The 21,362-nt window shown below is 44.1% G+C and overlaps 1 protein-coding gene across 1 annotated transcript in view; it reads left to right on the forward strand.

Moving 5' to 3' along the window:
• LOC124597840 (glutamate receptor ionotropic, kainate 2) overlaps window positions 1-21,362 on the forward strand; it is a 1,390,744-nt gene that overhangs the window by 592,067 nt on the left and 777,315 nt on the right. The window lies entirely within an intron of this gene.

Genomic DNA, 21,362 nt, shown 5'->3' on the forward strand with positions numbered 1-21,362 from the left:
GTCCTTTCTGAAAATATATGTCCGGAGTGGACCCTTACACGGGAATAAAACTTAGGTGATAATGTTTGTAGTATTATTAGTTTTATTCATCCTTGGTCCACTTCTACATCTGTGTTAAACATACATTATTCAAAAAATATAATTTATACACACAGACATTATGGGTATTGTAGTCGGCCGTGGTCCTTTGGTAGAAACTGTTCTTGTATTTGCTTTCATGGTAACAGCAATGAAAATCCATCCTACAAACTAACATTTGGCATCTCTGCAGTACAATACACAGCCATGGAAATCCATCCTACAAACTAATATTTGGCATCTCTACAGTACAATACACGCACCTATACTCAACAATGGCGGCTACACCGATTATTTATGTACCAACATTTCACACTTCCAATGGCTTATCTCACGTTTATATTAACTAGTGACTTTGCAACGTCCATGACTTAAATATGTTTCCTAGACACATGCAGTTCCGAAATTTCATTACTCTACGTTAATTACTTTCTTGGTGTTACGCTTTTTTGTCAGTGTATATGAGAACTTTACAATAATTTCAGTGTTAGACAAATTTCGACAACAGATGTGAAAGATTAAACAACGTCAGTTGTAATGGTCCTATAGCTGTGTCAAGCTTAGTCCACAATCAGAGCATCCTGAAACACTAAACGTTATTATGATACGATATCCTCATAACTACAAAGAAACGAACGGTTGATTACAAAAGACGAGCTTGTTCACTGAACTTCTATTGCCAGTTACTTTATTATGAACAGAGTTAGAACAAAATACAGAATTCAGATATAACGATTATTAGTCAAGCGTCACATCTAATCTTGTGCTGCTTTCAGCAGCTCACAAGTATTACAAAGGGCCACTACGCTATGCACACTAAGTAACACACTTAACGGCTGTGAGAGACAACGTGAACTGTAGGACTAGAACTACATAAAGGAGTGGCAGCTCTTACTTTTATGAGATAATCCCCACCGATCGCAAAAAGAGAAAGGGGGTTCTTTGAAAAAGACATATATGTGCTGAAGAGGGAAAAGACTAGAAGACGGCGTTGCAGTACCCAGGTGTATGTTCATAGCATCTACAAGAAGATGAAGGAGTTCAGAGAAACGTAATATCAGATTGGATAGGTTACTAGAGATCTACGAAGTTATAAGCTACAGATGAAAGCTGATTGTGACGCAATAAAGGCCATATTGGTCGTATAGACAGTGAACTTCACTTCTGTTCTTATCGAGGATATTGACTGTATCTTAACCTGTAGATGACGAACGCCTATAGAAGGAAACAAAGAAAGGCAACCGTCAGGTTACACTTTCCCTCACAGGCATTGCAAATTCTCTTTGCCTTTTCAAAAAAATTGTTCAAATGGCTCTGAGCACTATGGGACTTCTGAGGTCATCAGTCCCCTAGAACTTAGAACCACTTAATACATCCATGCCCGAGGCAGGATTCGAACCTGCGGTTCCAGACTGTAGCGCCTAGAACCGCTCGGCCACCCCAGCCGGCTTTCCCTTTTCACAAATGATACTTTGCTCCGATGGAACTACTTCGTGGAAGAAAGAAGGAAGTTAATGGGAGAGGATGGGGGGGGGGGGGGGAGAGGAACTGATATATGGCTGACTAATCGGTGACTCATTAGGTGTAGGAGAGAAAAACACTGCAGCGATTCAAAATTTCAACAAATCAACAAGCCGTGTCGCTGTTAATGATTTCCAGCCAGGGGCCGTCATAAACCACCTACCGAGAAAGGTAGTGCAGTTATTAACTGCATTAAAATGGTTATCTACAAGAGCATTTTCTTTTAGGTATTTCAAGGTTTCCTTAAATTCAACAGGTGAAGGGGGGGGGGGGAGGGGGAGAGGAACTGATATATGGCTGACTAATCGGTGACTCATTAGGTGTAGGAGAGAAAAACACTGCAGCGATTCAAAATTTCAACAAATCAACAAGCCGTGTCGCTGTTAATGATTTCCAGCCAGGGGCCGTCATAAACCACCTACCGAGAAAGGTAGTGCAGTTATTAACTGCATTAAAATGGTTATCTACAAGAGCATTTTCTTTTAGGTATTTCAAGGTTTCCTTAAATTCAACAGGTGAATCTTGCGACCGCTTCTAGAATCGTCCTAGCCGAATCCGAGTCCGTTCCCCAATCTATTACTGCATTACCAACGAACCAGATGTAAATGTGGCACTTAATACTTTATTTCTTCCTTCCTTATCTACTGGGTAAATTTCTTGTGTAAGTAAGGCCAATTTGAGAATATGGTTTACAAAAGACCCTTGACTTTCGTATTATTTAGGAGAAAGTAAGTCTACTCCGAAATAGAAATGTTATGTAATTTGCATAAGATACGTACAGATATTTGAAGATCACAGTAGAAACCAATAATGATGAAATCAGTCATTGATGTGATAGAAATTGTTATTGTGGAGCTCTCTCTTTTGCCGAGCATCAAACTCAATAAGCTAGCACAAAAGAAATAAATAAATAATACAAGTAGACGGGCAGTATTTTAGAAATGGACCACGAGTATTTTGCTAGGCTCCATTCATATAGTTGGAACCATAATCTTCTCACTTCACTTACTTTCGACATTGCACTATAGCACCACCATGTGTATAACATCTTTCTACTTCCTAGATCTAAGTTCTCTGACAACAGTGCGTCTCAAAACAGTTCCATCTGTCATTCATTAATTTGTAATAGCATTTGGTAATTTCATATACGTAACACCATTGTAATTCCTAGATCGAAGTTCTCCAACAAAAATGTGGATCAAAAAAATTTCATAATGTGAATCAAAAAAACTTAGCAGTTTATAATAGCCTTTTAAGTTTCTATATTTGCAACATCCTCACACTTCCTATGGCTAAGTTCTTTGACCATAACCTACATGTTTCTGTATGAGCAACATCTTTACACCTCCTACGTCTAAGTTCTTTGACGACAGCCTACATTTTTGTATGTAAACACAGTGTATTTCAAGAGTGCACGTCGTAATAGTGAAATACGCAGCTAAACTTTATAAACCTGAAATATGGATGTGAAAATGATACAAAATGTGCAACTAAGTGGAAAAACTACCACTGTGTAATTATAATAATGATGCTTCATCCTTCATTGCAGATATATTTTCGACAAATGCTGCCTTGCCATCTAGAATTGTTCCACTTGCCTTTATTTAGTCAACAGAAAATAATTTTTGTTTTTTGTATTTATACAGTGATCTCCAGCAATATAAGCATGTACAGGAATGGATAAACACCTGAGGATGGCCACAAGCCCGGTACCAGTCGTGTAACGAATAAAAAATCTTTCATTGTGACTGGTAGCGGTAATTTTTCTTGACTTTATAAAGGAACAGTCACGGAGTTCAACAGCATCCACAATGGATAAAATTCAATTAAGGAAACGTTGTTTCAGAGAGGCCTACTCTTTTTATCTCTCCTAGTGTGCTTCCCTTACATCACGTACTACGTGGGACTAACTTGGATCTTAAGTCATCTCTGCCACTTTTCGTTACCTTACTGTTTCTTTGGTTTAATCCCAATCCATATTCCGTAGTCGTTAGTGATTTCATTCCTTTTGACGTATCCTGTCTTCCGCACTTTCACTGAGGTTAGCAATATCAGCAGTGTCATCAAGCAAATAACATCCATTTACTCTGAATATAAATCCCACTCCTGAATCTTTCTGCATGCCCACGACTGTTTCTCCGATGTGTAGGGTGAACAGTAGGCCGACACACACCTCTATCTTACACCCATTTCAATCAGAGTATTTTCAGAATTTAAATGAATAGAAAAGAAATGGGGGGGGGGGGGAATCCTGAAACTGTTATTATCACTGTACTGAAATTTTTGATTATCGAAATCGTTAAGCACTCAAGATTTCCAATATATGAGTTACTACTCTTTTTGTCTTATTTCTTGCTCATTTAACTACCATTATTTTTGTCGCAAATTGACTAAACTTCATTACTAAACCAATTTCAAAATTATCTTCCAACTTTGTCAGACCTATATTATTTGCCTATATATTCATTAACATCAAAGTTCTTTAAACATCATTCTAACATAGATAGGTCTGCAGGTAATTATTATTGACATAAACTTTAAACCTTCAATTCGGGACACTGGGATTGCACAACATGTGGAAAGGACCCTGTCTAGTTTAGTGATTAGGATAATTAAGTGATAGAACAGTTCTGGGAAAAGTTAAGTTGTTATTGAACAGTAAGGAACAAAAGTAACACTGGTCCACACGAATACAGTACTAAAAGTTTCAACCTGTTCGTATCGATGTGGCGGTTGGCGGGCGGCGAGATGACGAGGCGCAGAGCACACATACAAGCACAGCTATGGCTCTTGATGTATCGGCACTTTACTTCTTCATAGCGTCGCAATATTTTTTCATTTAGTGCCAATGGAATACTGCCATGTTGTATAGACGTCGGAAAAGGCACATCCGAGGCTCAACGAAATCACGTTTTCCAGGAGAGCCTCCTCCATCCAGAACGTGTTACTCAGACCGATGCCCAATTCCTACTACTACTGCTGAGCCCGTTATGCCGTGCAGTGCCCGTGTGCATTTTCCCGCGCTCGCCTGCCATCCACCTTTTACCGCTCCCCTACAGACAGGGTATTCACCAAAAGTTTTGCATTCTACATATCCTAATACATTGCCTACGTATGGACCAGACGCACAAGTACAACTTTAACATCTTACAACAGTTTCAACATTTCTTACATTTCCATTTTGTTATAATATTGCTTGCAATTTGACATAAACATTAATATTCACATCGAAAATTGTTTACAGTTCCTTTAACATAATGGCATGAAACAAAAAAGAAATGAAATCAGAACATCGATTATACTAATTTATCGAAAAACAGAAGCAAAAATTATTATATGTACAATAGTATAACGTTGTTGTTGTTACAAAATGATTAGCATTAGAGACATGCACATGCACTGTGACTATGGAAATTCAGTACGGAGTAGCGCCACAACATGGTACAATCAGAGCCGCTAGATGTCGTCGCACGGAGTCAAAGAGCGCCTGAATATGCTGCTGAGGAAAACTTGCCAAGCGGTTTGTAGGCAGTTCCACGAGGCTGTTGGAGGAACTGAACGAGCAAGCTGCCGAGCGACCATGTCGCACCGACACGTCCGATGGGCGACATGTCAGGCGAACCAGCAGACCAGGCAAGCAGTGGTACCGCAGAAGGCGAGATCGTGTGTTACAGGCAATGGTGGCCCAAACTTTCACACTTTCAGTTTGTTCGCTGTGCCGCTCAACAGTAGAGTCTGCCCGAGTGCGTTCACCTCGGCGGAGTCGAACACGTATGCGGTCTTCACCGTAGGGCAAGTTGAAGCGGGACTCCTCCTAAAACAATATAGATAGCCACTCAGCATGCCAGAGTCGCCGTTCATGTGTCTGTTGCAGACTGCTGCGTTGTTGTCAACCGAATAAAACGCAACTGCAAGCGTGCCACCAGTCAACCCACAGAAGACGGGGTACGGCTGTCGACACATACATGTCCACACCAATTGCAGTGCTCCAACGCCGTGACAACACTGTGGACGAAGAAATTCTGCCCGTTATGGCATAGCGGAGAAGGTGGCGATCATATGGCGCTGTGGTCACAATGCGTCGTCCAGTATCATGGAGTGGCTGTGTACGGCCCTCTTCTCTCCACTGGTTCCACATACGCCTTACTGTTGTAGCAGCGTGCCTTGTACTTGCCGCAGCGTCTCGGAACGATTGACCTGCCCCCCGGAAACCAATCACTCTGCCCCCTTCAAAGGCACTCACATACCGATATTCCACCCTGTGATGTCGACAAGCGGCACTTGGCTACACGATTCCACTTCGTATGACGGTTCCGCAACGATTGAACGTTGCGTAACACTGACCAGTCCTGCCACACAAAAGATGGCGCCTCTCTGCCATTTACGTCAGTTGTTATATGGTTCCGCTATTCTAGAAGTCCTTTTATCGAGGCGTGTTGCAGACCATTGCTTTTGAGTGTTTCACTTTTTACAAATATCAGTGTAAATATCTCGAAAACGACGCGTTTTACGAAAAAAACGTGAAAAAATTGTATCATTAAAGAGGGCATCTGCCTGTGCTACAACGCAACCTCCTAACCACTCCTCCTGCGCGGACAGGCTTAAATTAGTATTTTCGAATTGGAACCCTTGCCCCCGCCCCCCCCCCCCATTGTTATTGCATATTAGGATTATACGCCAAAAATACACAGTACATACGGTTTAGTGAAATCATTATTTCCTATTTTTGGCAGAGCCGTCGTAATCAACAAGTATTAAGTATGCTTGTTTTCGCAATTAAGAACCGACGCACTTGATTCTACATTTCGTTTCCGACGAAAAAGTAAACCTTTGATTTCTAACGGTTGATATCTACGTTCAAAATTTCCTTTAATACTGGCAAATTTGAGTGTACAGAACTATACGGTATCCCGTTTCAAAGTCTTGTTAGAAACTACGTTTCCAGTGAAATAGGAACAACGATGTGGATGTAATCGTTTTCTGTTCTCATCAAGATGCTCTTTCCCTTATCATAATGGTTGTGCTTTGTATTACACAGGTAGCCGTGTAGAGTCCAGCGTGAGAGTTCCGGAGATTGGTTGGAAACACACATACCGAAATCAGACACCTTGATGGTCGGGTACAAGGGCGGCCACCCGAAATCAAGCATTTCACTGATTTGAGGACTCACCGCAATCAACCCCTTAGGGAACGGAAAACTACGTTAATACAGCTACCTTTTGTGCCAGAAATATCAGTGCCTAGCCAAATTATTTGTTTAGTACTATCACATATGCAGCACTCGAGTAACATTTGAACGCCAGTATTAACCGCCAGAGCACGAACGATTACATTTACAAATCCGGCGGTCTTAACTGCAAAAGAGAGGCATATTCTATATTTGTCGATTACATTACCGTCTGCCACGAATGAGAAACAATGGTTTGAGTAAATCGTAGGTATTTTTTGGTGTAGGATAAAAATAGGGGTTGGGGGGGGGGGGGGTTGGGAGGTTCCCATTTGAAAATATAAATGTGACCCTGTTGATGCAGGACTGTGGTTAGGAGGTCCCCAGTTGTATCACAGACAGATGTCCCCGTTACTAATATTACTAATATTAATATTTCATATAGAACATTTTTTTCGTACGATGCGATGTTTTCGAGATATTTAGGTGTCTCAAGCTAAAGTAGCCTGTATATTACCCGTCTTTCTTGAATAGTTTGGAAGTCATTTTGAGGGAATTTCAAACATTACCTACGCCAAGCTACTTTATGTAATCACAGGGTACTACAACACGCGTAAGATGGGCAAGACAAATAGTTCAAATGGCTCTGAGCACTATGGGACTTAACTTCTGAGGTCATCAGTCGCCTAGAACTTAGAACTACGTAAACCTAACTGACCTAATAACATCACACACACCCATGCCTGAGGCAGGATTCGAACCTGTGACCGTAGCGGTCGCTCGGTTCCAGACTGTAGCACCTACGACCGCTCGGCCACCCCCGCCGGCTGGGTAAGACACATTTATTAAATGTGTGTACATTGTAAGGTGGCGTTATTTTACAACTTAGAAACCGCGTTTGCATCCAATATGACATAAGTAAGCCCCTTCAATAATAGAAAAGACAATTTTGCGCTCGTTCATTAAAAACATGTGTGTGACCGACATCGTGTGATACACTTAACAAGTATAATGTCTGCATGTTGGGTGACTGGGGAACAAGCAGAGCTGTGAAACCCGTGGTAGAGCGGGGAAGGACACATGAAGCTCACACATTCCTTCGGACAATAGGACAGGACAGCCGATTCCTGAGCTAATCCCGCGATCCGCCCGTGAGCTGGACCACCTGCAAAACGGGAACGCGTGTCCGGCGGGTAGGCGTGAGAAGGCGGCCTGGGCGGCCAAAAACACGCGGCAGGTATTCGTGTACTTTTCTACGGACATAGAAAGAACTTCTAGAAACTTCGATCTGGATTCCAAACAGCGATTGGTCGGCGTCCAGAAACGAGCGGCTTCCGGAAAGATGATTCACCACCCAAATTTAAGGGGGAGAAAAGAGAGAAGAAAGAGAGAGTCGTTGCGAGGTCGTGGAGCAGGAGAGTCGTCTTGTAGGTCCACGGCTGTCGACGGATGTCTTCGGCTGTAATTTTGGTGAAGTACAATTTTACTACACTCCTGGAAATGGAAAAAAGAACACATTGACACCGGTGTGTCAGACCCACCATACTTGCTCCGGACACTGCGAGAGGGCTGTACAAGCAATGATCACACGCACGGCACAGCGGACACACCAGGAACCGCGGTGTTGGCCGTCGAATGGCGCTAGCTGCGCAGCATTTGTGCACCGCCGCCGTCAGTGTCAGCCAGTTTGCCGTGGCATATGGAACTCCATCGCAGTCTTTAACACTGGTAGCATGCCGCGACAGCGTGGACGTGAACCGTATGTGCAGTTGACGGACTTTGAGCGAGGGCGTATAGTGGGCATGCGGGAGGCCGGGTGGACGTACCGCCGAATTGCTCAACACGTGGGGCGTGAGGTCTCCACAGTACATCGATGTTGTCGCCAGTGGTCGGCGGAAGGTGCACGTGCCCGTCGACCTGGGACCGGACCGCAGCGACGCACGGATGCACGCCAAGACCGTAGGATCCTACGCAGTGCCGTAGGGGACCGCACCGCCACTTCCCAGCAAATTAGGGACACTGTTGCTCCTGGGGTATCGGCGAGGACCATTCGCAACCGTCTCCATGAAGCTGGGCTACGGTCCCGCACACCGTTAGGCCGTCTTCCGCTCACGCCCCAACATCGTGCAGCCCGCCTCCAGTGGTGTCGCGACAGGCGTGAATGGAGGGACGAATGGAGACGTGTCGTCTTCAGCGATGAGAGTCGCTTCTGCCTTGGTGCCAATGATGGTCGTATGCGTGTTTGGCGCCGTGCAAGTGAGCGCCACAATCAGGACTGCATACGACCGAGGCACACAGGGCCAACACCCGGCATCATGGTGTGGGGAGCGATCTCCTACACTGGCCGTACACCACTGGTGATCGTCGAGGGGACACTGAATAGTGCACGGTACATCCAAACCGTCATCGAACCCATCGTTGTACCATTCCTAGACCGGCAAGGGAACTTGCTGTTCCAACAGGACAATGCACGTCCGCATGTATCCCGTGCCACCCAACGTGCTCTAGAAGGTGTAAGTCAACTACCCTGGCCAGCAAGATCTCCGGATCTGTCCCCCATTGAGCATGTTTGGGACTGGATGAAGCGTCGTCTCACGCGGTCTGCACGTCCAGCACGAACGCTGGTCCAACTGAGGCGCCACGTGGAAATGGCATGGCAAGCCGTTCCACAGGACTACATCCAGCATCTCTACGATCGTCTCCATGGGAGAATAGCAGCCTGCATTGCCGCGATAGGTGGATATACACTGTACTAGTGCCGACATTGTGCATGCTCTGTTGCCTGTGTCTATGTGCCTGTGGTTCTTTCAGTGTGATCATGTGATGTATCTGACCCCAGGAATGTGTCAATAAAGTTTCCCCTTCCTGGGACAATGAATTCACGGTGTTCTTATTTCAATTTCCAGGCGTGTGTTATCTCGCTGAGGCGAAAAGTTTCGTGATTATAGCTTCTGATCATTACGGTGATCTCTACTATGCAATGGCGTCTGGGAACATGAATTTACATTAGTGAATGACGTGTTCTACTCCGTTCTGCACTGAGGTTTCACACTGTCTACTCAGATAGTACTTCCTTCTTGCTATTTAGTACACAGGGGATGTCAGTTACTCCGCGCCTAGGCACAGATCGCGAGTACATTATAGGGCAGAGCCAGACATTTAAGGGCCAGTACTAATACAGGGAGGACCTGAGATTTGTGTTCCTACTTATTTTCTTTAAATTGTTTATTGTGATGAGTAAATGTATTAAAATCACGGCATTTATCCTTCAGTACATAGTATTTTCCTATCTCCGCATAGTGTTTTCTTGTCTCCTGTGAATATTTTATAACTTATTCCTTAAAAGGGGGACTGGATTTCGTCGGCTTATCCTGACATTGTACCGTATCCACAGGATAAGATTAGGAAACGGGTAGGTTATCGCATGACAATATACATAATTAATGAGAATTACGTATTCCTACTTATGAACTATAAGTGTCAGGGCGACTTCAGTAGCGTTAAAATATCACCGAGCGAGGTGGCGCAGTGGTTAGCACACTGGACTCGCATTCGGGAGGACGACGGTTCAATCCCGGGTCCGGCCATCCTGATTTAGGTTTTCCGTGATTTACCTAAATCGCTTCAGGCAAATGCCGGGATGGTTCCTTAGAAAGGGCACGGCCGCTTTCCTTCCCCATCCTTCCCTAATCCGAGGTTGTGCTCCGTCTCTAATGACCTCGTTGTCGACGGGACGTTAAACAGTAATCTCCTCCTCCTCCGTTAAAATATCCATTGCGCACATTATCACTTGTACGTACTCATGGAAAGTGTCCGCCATCAACAGCCGGTAGAAGAAGTGGGGGTACGGTAAAACACAACGTATAAGATTTGACAGGTCCATGGGTCGGTATTCGAAGTCCAACACGCTGACTATCCTAACACCTTGAAGTCAACTATGAAATCTAAAAACGTTTAGCAGGGGTCCTGTGTGTGAAAGTCACTAGACACTTGGTTTTGAACATTCCGACGAATGTTTGTAATTAGATTCAAGCTACTACGTTTGCGACCATGGCGTCGGATAAAGTACAATGGAGCTGCACGCTGAGGTGACAAACGTCATTGGATACCTCCTAATGTAGTGTCGGATATACTTTTGCCCGGTGTAGTGCAGTTACTCGGCATAATATGGACTCAACAACTCAATGGAAGTCTCATACAGAAATATTGAGCCATGTTGTCTCTATTGCCATCAAATCGCAAAGGTGTTACCGTTGCAGGATTTAGGTCAAAAAAAATGGTTCAAATGGCTCTGAGCACTATGGGACACAACATCTATGGTCATCAGTCCCCTAGAACTGAGAACTACTTAAACCTAGCTAACCTAAGGACAGCACACAACACCCAGTCATCACGAGGCAGAGAAAATCCCTGACCCCGCCGGGAAACGAACCCGGGACCCCGTGCTCGGGAAGCGAGAACGCCACCGCGAGACCACGAGCTGCGGACGATTTAGGTCACGAAATGGCTTTCGATTATGTCCCATACATGTTCGATGATATTCGTATTGGCCATCTGGGTAGCCCAGTGGTTCGCTCGAATATCCAGAATGTTCTTCAAACCTGTCACCCAGCCCGGTGACATGGTGTATCGTCATTATTAGCATGAATTCCATATAAGGCTGCAAATGGCCTCCAAATAGACGAACCATTTCCGGTAAATGATCGGTTCATTCAGACCAAAGGATCCAGTCGATTGCATGTAATCGTAGCCGACACAATTATGCAGCCAGCAGCAGCTTTCATAATGCCATGTTGACAACTTGGATCCACGGTTTCGTGGGGTCTGCGCCACACTCTGACTTTACGATCAGCTCTCACCAACTAAAACCGGGACTTATCTGATCAGCTCACGAATTTCCAGGCGTTTAGGCTCCAGCCGATATAGTCACAGGCCCTGGAGAGGTTCTGTAGTTGACGTCGTGCTAATAGCATAGGCACTCATTTCCGTCGGCTATTTCCATAGCCCATAAACGCCAAATTTCGCAGCACAGCCCTAAGGATATGTTCTTCGTACGTCCCACATTGATTTCTGCGGTTATTTCAAAGCAGTGTTGTTTGTCTGTTAGCTCTGATATCCCTACGCAAACGCCACTGCTCTCGATCGTTAAGTGGAGGCCGTCGACCGGTGCGTTGTCCGTGGTGAAGGGCAATGCCTGAAATTTTGTGTTCTCGGGACATTCTTGGCAATGTGGATTTCGAAATGCTGAATTATCTGACGATTTCCGAAACAAAGTGTTTAATGCGTCTATCTCCAAGTGACAAAAAGCAGATTACAGAGTACCTGGCGGCTCAACACAAAAGTTTGGTCTCAAGTACAGATAGTGTTGAGGATCAGTGGACAAAGTTCAAAACCATCGTACAATATGCGTTAGATGAGTATGTGCCAAGCAAGATCGTAAGAGATGGAAAAGAGACACCGTGGTACAACATCCGAGTTAGAAAACTGCTGCGGAAGCAAAGGAAACTTCACAGCAAACATAAACATAGCCAAAGCCTTGCAGACAAACAAAAATTACGCGAAGCGAAATGTAGTGTGAGGAGGGCTATGCGAGAGGCGTTCAATGAATTCGAAAGTAAAGTTCTATGCACTGACTTGGCAGAAAATCCTAAGAAATTTTGTTCTTATGTCAAAGCGGTAGGTGGATCAAAACAAAATGTCCAGACACTCTGTGACCAAAATGGTACTGAAACAGAGGATGTCAGACTAAAGGCCGAAATACTAAATGTCTTTTTCCAAAGCTGTTTCACAGAGGAAGACTGCACTGTAGTTCCTTCTCTGGATTGTCGCACAGATGACTAAATGGTAGGTATCGAAATAGACGACAGAGGGATAGAGAAACAATTAAAATCGCTCAAAAGAGGAAAGGCCGCTGGACCTGATGGGATACCAGTTCGATTTTACACAGAGTACGTGAAGGAACTTGCCCCCCTTCTTGCAGCGGTGTACCGTAGGTCTCTAGAAGAGCGTAGCGTTCTAAAGGATTGGAAAAGGGCACAGGTCATCCCCGTTTCAAGAAGGGACGTCGAACAGATGTGCAGAACTATACACCTATATCTCTAACGTCGATCAGTTGTAGAATTTTGGAACACGTATTATGTTCGAGTATAATGACTTTTCTGGAGACTAGAAATCTACTCTGTAGGAATCAGCATGGGTTTAGAAAAAGACGGTCGTGTGAAACCCAGTTCGCGCTATTCGTCCACGAGACTCAGAGGGCCATAGACACGGGTTCCCAGGTAGATGCCGTGTTTCTTGACTTCCGCAAGGCGTTCCATACAGTTCCCCACAGTCGTTTAATGAACAAAGTAAGAGCATATGGACTATCAGACCAATTGTGTGATTGAATTGAAGAGTTCCTAGGTAACAGATCGCAGCATGTCATTCTCAATCGAGAGAAGTCTTCCGAAGTAAGAGTGATTTCAGGTGTGCCGCAGGGGAGTGTCATAGGACCGTTGCTATTCACAATATACATAAATGACCTTGTGGATGACATCGGAAGTTCACTGAGGCTTTTTGCAGATGATGCTGTGGTGTATAGAGAGGTTGTAACAATGGAAAATTGCACTGAAATGCAGGAGGATCTGCAGCGAATGGCAATTGAATCTCAATGTAGACAAGTGTAATGTGCTGCGAATACATAGAAAGATAGATCCCTTATCATTTAGCTACAAAATAGCAGGTCAGCAACTGGAAGCAGTTAATTCCATAAATTATCTGGGAGTGCGCATTAGGAGTGATTTAAAATGGAATGATCATATAAAGTTGATCGTCGGTAAAGCAGATGGCAGACTGAGATTCATTGGAAGGATCCTAAGGAAATGCAATCCGATAACAAAGGAAGTAGGTTACAGTAGGCTTGTTCGCCCACTGCTTGAATACTGCTCAGCATTGTGGGATCCGTACCAGATAGGGTTGATAGAAGAGATAGAGAAGATCCAACGGAGAGCAGCGCGCTTCGTTACAGGATCATTTAGTAATCGCGAAAGCGTTACGGATATGATAGATAAACTCCAGTGGAAGACTCTGCAGGAGAGATGCTCAGTAGCTCGGTACGGGCTTTTGTCAAATTTTCGAGAACATACCTTCACCGAAGAGTCAAGCAGTATATTGCTCCCTCCTACGTATATCTCGCGAAGAGACCATGAGGATAAAATCAGAGAGATTAGAGCCCACACAGAGGCATACCGACAATCCTTCTTTCCACGAACAATACGAGACTGGAATAGAAGGGAGAACCGATAGAGGTACTCAGGGTACCCTCCACCACACACCGTCAGGTGGCTTGCGCAGTATGGATGTAGATATAGATGTAGATGAAGAAATTTCTGAGGATGTACGTCTGGAGTACAGCATTGTATGATAGTGGTACATGGACTGTGGGAAAACCGAAGAGAATCGAAGCATTTGAGATGTGGTGTTATAGACGAATGTTGAAAATTGGGTGGACAGATAAGGTAAGGAATGAGGAAGTTCTACGCAGAACTGGAGAGGAAAGGAATATGTGGAAATCACTGATAAAGAGAAGGGACAGGATGATAGGACATCTGCTAAGACATGAGGGAATGACTTCCATGGTACTAGAGGGAGCTGAAGAGGGCAAAAACTGTAGACGAAGACAGAGATTGGAATACGTCAAGCAAATAATTGAGGACGTAGGTTGCAAGTGCTACTCTGAGATGAAGAGATTAGCACAGGAAAGGAATTCGTGGCGGACCGCATCAAATCAGTCAGTTGACTGATGACCAAAAAAAAACCGACCCTCGTAGCTTTACTCGGTCGACTCTTTGGTCGTAAATATATGCCATAGTATAGTCCTAAGACACTAGTTGTCGTTTGAAAATTTGTGGCGCCGTTATATTGCCTTTCTCTTCTGGTTTACACCAGATCATTAATGTTCTAATGAATCAGCTACTGGTCGTAAATACAGCCGGAACAATTGTACTAAAGCACAGGTTGCCGTTAAACAAAACAGGGGTCTTGTGGTTAGATTTAGATGTTAACCGGTTCAATTCAAAATGGTTCAAATGGCTCTGAGCACTATGGGACTTAACTTCTGAGGTCATTAGTCCCCTAGATCTTAGAACTACTTAATCCTAACTAACCTAATGACATCACACACATCCATGCCCGAGGCAGGATTCGAACCTGCGACCGTAGCGGTCACGCGGTTCCAGACTGTAGCGCCTAGAATCGCTCGGCCACCCCGGAGGGCTTTGAGGAATTGAATCACCCTTGTCATTAATGACGTTTATACAGTTTTCATGTGGTGCAGAAGGGCATTTAATAAGAGGAACTGTGTACAGTGCGTTAGTAAACACCGCTGTTTCATCCTATAATTACATTTACGCTTACACAATCATGATTTCGGGTTCAGACTGCCATTATCAACTGTTTTCTGAAAGCAGGTTAGACAATATCAGTGAAATACATAACAAGTCATATAACCGTATAACAATCCATATTTGTAATGCTTACTTACAAGTTTTATAAATTGCCGAAGATGGCATACTGTCGTATTAAAATATACTATTAGATACATTTTCTAAGAGTCGATATTTCTGGCAGACCCTACTGCTGAGTACACCAACTTGACGGAATGACAGTTGGCTAAGTGTCAAATTGTCTTGATCAAAGAAATTCCTGTTACTAGTAGGTGACCTTTTTTTTTCTTTGGACTCAGTGTCCGGTAGGGTAAGAAAGATTAGGAACAATTTATTTTCTTTGGTGGTTGTTACATCTTTGCAACAACTGTTTATCTTAGTACACAATGAAGTTACCTGCTCATAAACGTAAACGGTAACAAACCTCTCAATAATATTCACTACATCCATAAATAAGAAAGTCCAGCTAGTCACTGATGTTCTTTAAAGTACATTTTAGTAGGTAAATATACAGCTTTGTACGTGAAATTAACACATGGCCAACTTTAAGTTTGCCGCGCGTGATTAGCCGAGCGGTCTAGGGCGCTGCAGTCATGGACTGTGCGGCTGGTCCCGGTGGAGGTTCGAGTCCTCCCTCGGGCATGGATGTGTGTATTTGTCCTTAGGATAATTTAGGTTAAGTAGTGTGTAACCATAGCGACTGAAGACCTTAGCAGTTAAGTCCCACAAGATTTCACACATATTTGAACATTTGAACTCTAAGTTGTGTAATTTTGACTCAGTTCAGGATTAATACAATAAAATGCAATTACTTATTCTACTCACTCATCAATTAACCAATGAGGTTTGAAGCGATATTTATGATGTACGTATCATCAGGCATGTAAATCCTGTTATATGTGTTGGAACATTACTCAGGAATAAGTGCAAATAACACAGGTCTGTGAAACATGTTATGTACATAACAGCATTTGAGCAAATAAAAGAATTAAAAGATTTCATGCTGAACTGCTCGACGACCAAAGATCCGCACCGAAAAAAAGTAAAGTTGCACAGCTTACACCAATACTCAGGAACGGTAATAGGAGTAATCCGCTGAATTACAGACACATATCACTGACGTTGATTTCAGTAGGATATTGGAACATATACTGTATTGGAAATTACTTCGAATAAAACTATCTATTGACACATAGCACAGTGTCTGAAAATGTCGTTCTTGTGCTAAACAAATAGTTCTTTATTCTCAAGAAGTAATGAGCGTTATCAACGAAGGATCTCAAACGATTTCGTATTTCTTGATTTCGAGAAAGTTTTTCATACCATTCCTCACAAGTGAAATTTAATAAAATTGCATGCCTGTGGAGTATCGTCTCAGCAGTGCGACTGGATTCACGATTTCCTGTCAGAGACGTCACAGTGCGTAGTAAATGATGGGGAGTCATCGAGAAAAACAGAAGTGATATCTGGCGTTCCCCAGGGAATTTTCAAGCTTCTCTGTTGTCCCTCATTTTTATAAATGATTTGAGTGGCAATCTGAGCTGTCTTCTTAGATTGTTTGCGGATGATGCTGTTATCCACTGAAGTACTAAAAGTATTACATTACATTTCGGTTACACGGAAAATCAGACAGACCTAAGTAGATACTGATAAAAATTACGAACAAATTAAATTGGGAAGATCATATATATGATGTGGGAAAGGCGGGCCAAATGCTGCGTTTTATTGGCAGACCACTTAGAACATGCAACAAATCAAATAAAGAGACTGTCTACACTCCGCTTGTGCGTCCTCTACACAGTATACCACTTTTCCGTTACGACTGCTTGTCTGAAATTCCAAAGTGCAATGTTATCTGGTGGCGAGTTGCGGTGTTAGATCCTCGAAGAGCCTTAATAGGAGCCATGTAGAAGGACAAAGCGCCTGGATCGCAGCAGCAGGCGTCCTGGCCACAAATGTAAGACTACGTGTCTGAACTCATCGAAAAATAGTTGTAGAACAGAAAGACAGCATCAAGCTTCTGTTAAGATTTGTGTGCGAGAATTCGTCGAATTCGACCCGAATACCTAGAGGCAGTTTTCTGTTCGATCCTCCACGACAAAGCGAAGTCCGACTACTGGTTATTTACCAAATCGAAGCTGGCAATAAAAGTACGTCATTACGATGCAATTAAGGACGTCCAAGACAATTATACTGCAGTATTACATGCAATTCCAAAAAATAACTACCCTGAGTGGTTGAAAACACTTTTAAAACAATTTCAGCTGTGTATTAATTCAAGGGAAAACTGTTTTGAATAAATAAATTGATTTTGTGAACCTAAACCATGATTTATATTTTTCGTAGTCAACGTCCTAACGCAACTCGGACACACTGTGCATTGCTGCGCGATATGGGGTTCTTACTGGAAATGGTTGACAAAGGATATTGAAAAAGTCAAAAGATGGCCCGCTCGTTTAGCATTGTCATGAAATAAGAGGGGGGAGTGCCAAGGATATGATACGCGAGTTGGGGTGGCAGTAATTAAGACAAACCAGTTCTTTGTTGCGGTGAGATCTTTCCACGAAATTTTAATCTTCAACTTTCTCCCCTGCATGTGAAAATATTTTGCTGACGCCCATCTACATAGGGAGGGATGATCATCATAAAATACGAGATATCAGAGCCCCCAGAGAAAGATTTAAGTGTTCTTTTTCACACGCGCTGTTCGAGGGTGGAATGGAAGAGAAATAAGTCTCTGTATGTCCATCTTCTCAGGGATGGTTGCGGGACTGAAACACCTTTCAGCCGTTTCCAAATTTATTTTATTTGGCTGCCAGTTTCGGCGATTTACTACGCCATCTTCAGGCCTCTGTCCATCATGTAGGACGATTGCACGTCGTTTCTGATCAAAAAAGGAGCCATCATTCAAATATTGGTACCTGTAGATGTTTGCTTGCTACAGCAAGCCATGTGGCCCATGGCTGGTTTTGGCGACCGGGCGGGATGCATTCGCTAGTCCTCTCTCTCCGTTGACAGCGCGGCCGACCCGCCCCTGGGGGCACCACGTGGGTTCCAAATCACTGCTCTATGGCTCTGCTGTCCTCTGGGTTATCACGACCCAGCTAAACTGTGCAGCTACAGAAATATGTAACATATAATCACCAGATTTCTACTTCCTGTAGGAAGCAGAAATCTACAGATACCAGTATTTGAATGTGGGCCCCTGTTTTGACGCGAACCGATGTGTACCTTCCTATCTGTCCGTCAGGACCTGAAGATCACGTAGTAAATAGCCGAAACTGGTACGCAAATAAAATAAGTTTGGAACTGAAACAGCTGACAGGTGTTTGATTTGATATCCGGTAGAGAAACAGCTTGCAGGTGGTTCGATGATCCCTCTGCTGGGCCGGCCAGTGTGGCCGAGCGGTTCTAGGCGCTTCAGTCTGGAACCGCGCGACCGCTACGGTCGCAGGTTCGAATCCTGCCTCGGGCATGGATGTGTGTGATGTCCTTATGTTAGTTAGGTTTAAGTAGTTCTAAGTTCTAGGGGACTGATGACCCCAGATGTTAAGTCCTATAGTGCTCAGAGCCATTTGAACCATTTTTTCCCTCTGCTGGGCACATAGGTGTGAAGTGCAAAGTATATGTAATGAAGATGGTCCGAAAGAACAGATACCATCAGTGACCTTGAAGCCCATTGTTTTACAATGAAATTACAATTAAATCATTACGCTTAGCTGCATATAGGCGTTGATATAAGTCAACGAGGATAGGTGAAAATTTTTGCCCCAACCAGGATTCGAACCTGGGCTCTCCTGTTTATATGTCAGACTATCCATCTGAGCCACCGAGGAAACAGAGGATAGTGCGACTGCAGGGACTTATCTCTGGCACGCCTCCCATGAGACCCACATACTCGACTTACTGTGCGGGACAATTAATCGTGAATGTGGGCCTCACGAGAGGCGTGCCAAAGATAAGTCCCTGCAGTCGCGCTATCCTCTGTGTCCTCTGTGGCTCAGATGGATTGCCGGCACAGTAGCTCAGCGTGTTCGGTCAGAGGGTTGCGTGCTCTCTGTAATAAAAAGACTGAGTCGAGAAATCAACGACCAATGTGAACGGATGTCTTGTGGCTTCCGCCCAGACTAAACGCAACGATCTATATTGAACAAAAGGAAAAAAAAAAGGTGGGCAGAGCGTCTACCATGTAAGCACGAAATCCCAGGTTCGAGTTCCGGTCGCGGCACACATTTTCACCTGTCCCCGCTGACGTATATCAACGCCTGTATGCAGCTAAGCGTAGTGATTTAATTGTAATTTCATTTTAATTGCAAAGTAGTCATGTAGATCTATTCTCTGCCATATACTTCAAAGTGCAATAATATTTGTAGGCTTCTTTAAAAATATAGAATTATAAATATAAATAATTCAATTAACTATAAAGAAATAACAGTATCTATAGAAAAATCATAATAATCTTGAGCCGTGTATCGACTCGTGCTACACCTTGTGTTTAGATTGCACTGGTTTTCCTTTCCTTCCCCTGACATGTTTGTTTGATATGTTGTCTGTCATTAAGTTGCTGCTTGGTTGTCTTTTCCCTCTGCTATCGATATCTGCGTTTTTGCTTCTGGGAAACTGCTATGGAGGAAGTGAGATCTTTGACCGGTTGTAACCTCGTGTGGTGGCGCGGAAGTAGGGGCGTTGCGCGCGGAGAGAGTGTGGTGGACACGGGAGGGACTGTGGCTCTCCAGCGCGAAGCAGACGTGGTCGGTTGTACGGAGTAGCCACATGATGTATGTCGGTTGTGTGTAACGAGCGGGTCGAGTTGACGGAAGAGCTCCCCACGTGTTGGTTGTATACGGAATCGCCCCACGAGTTGCTGTTCATTTCGTCTTGGTGGAACGTTAACAAGCTTCTACAAATCCTCCGTTTCAACACTGGAGTTTAAAAGGAGACACCTAACGTGAAGGAGCGGTCACTACCCGTCAACGTTGCAGAGAAAACGTGAACTCCGTTGACAGAGCGTGTTGTCGCGTGACCGTGGCGTGTTGGGTACGCTGGCGACGCGTGCGCGGTCGGATGTGTGGATCCTTGCCATCGGAGGTCGTCTACTGCCTCTTCGAGCATAATTGCAAGTTAAGTTCGTGGAAGATTTAATAATTAAGTAATGATTTTGTGTAACCAGCGTCTCTTCTGCCTTGTGGCCTCCGGCGACCGGGTTTTCTGTCCCTGGCACCGGTGTAATTGAAGACGGTGATCTCTCCTCCTCCTCTCGTTACTGCCCGATGGGATGTGTAGTTTCGGCAGTTTAATTGTTCCGCTATTTTGTCGTAGGTTATGAGTAAATTCATGCTTCTTGTTGATTGATGATGTGGTCGCTCATTCAGGACTGTGTGGTGTAATGTTTCCTTGCACGAGGTTAGCTCTAACTCTGTCTGCAAGTTGAGCCATCTTATAACAAGTTTTCGTCGGCTAAAAGTCGGTGCAGTGACGAGCCTGAGAGTGGCAATTGTATTTACGGACGTATTTAAGTTGGTCAGTATTCTGTCTAGCCTGAGCATTCCTGAGTGGGTGATTTGTGGCCGCCTTACACAGGTCCGTCATATCTGTTATGTTCTAATGATATTCCAGGACACTTTTTGTGGCGTCACCGCCAGACACCACACTTGCTAGGTGGTGGCCTTTAAATCGGTCGCGGTCCGTTAGTATACGTCGGACCCGCGTGTCGCCACTATCACTGATTGCAGACCGAGCGCCGCCACACGGCAGGTCTAGTCTAGAGAGACTCCCTAGCACTCGCCCCAGTTGTACAGCCGACTTTGCTAGCGATGGTTCAATTTCTACATACGCTCTCATTTGCCGAGACGACAGTTTAACATAGCCTTCAGCTACGTCATTTGCTACGACTTAACAAGGCGCCATATTCAATTACTATTCTGAACCGATAATATTGTGTATCATGTACCGTCAAGAGCGACGTCCATCATTAATGGATTAAAGTTAAGTATCAAACCTATTACGTCCGCTTTCTGAATTCTAATTCCTTGTCATGTTCCAGACCTCATGTCAGTATAGTTCTTCCCTCCTCACGCCAGCCTGCGTGAGCTAAAACGCGTGCATTTCGGCCCCCATTAGTAACACGGTGTTGGCTCTTCTGCCAACACAACACTTTTGTTTAAAAATTTTTT

This window comes from Schistocerca americana, chromosome 1, assembly GCF_021461395.2.
Source record: "Schistocerca americana isolate TAMUIC-IGC-003095 chromosome 1, iqSchAmer2.1, whole genome shotgun sequence".
Lineage (NCBI taxonomy): Eukaryota > Metazoa > Arthropoda > Insecta > Orthoptera > Acrididae > Schistocerca > Schistocerca americana.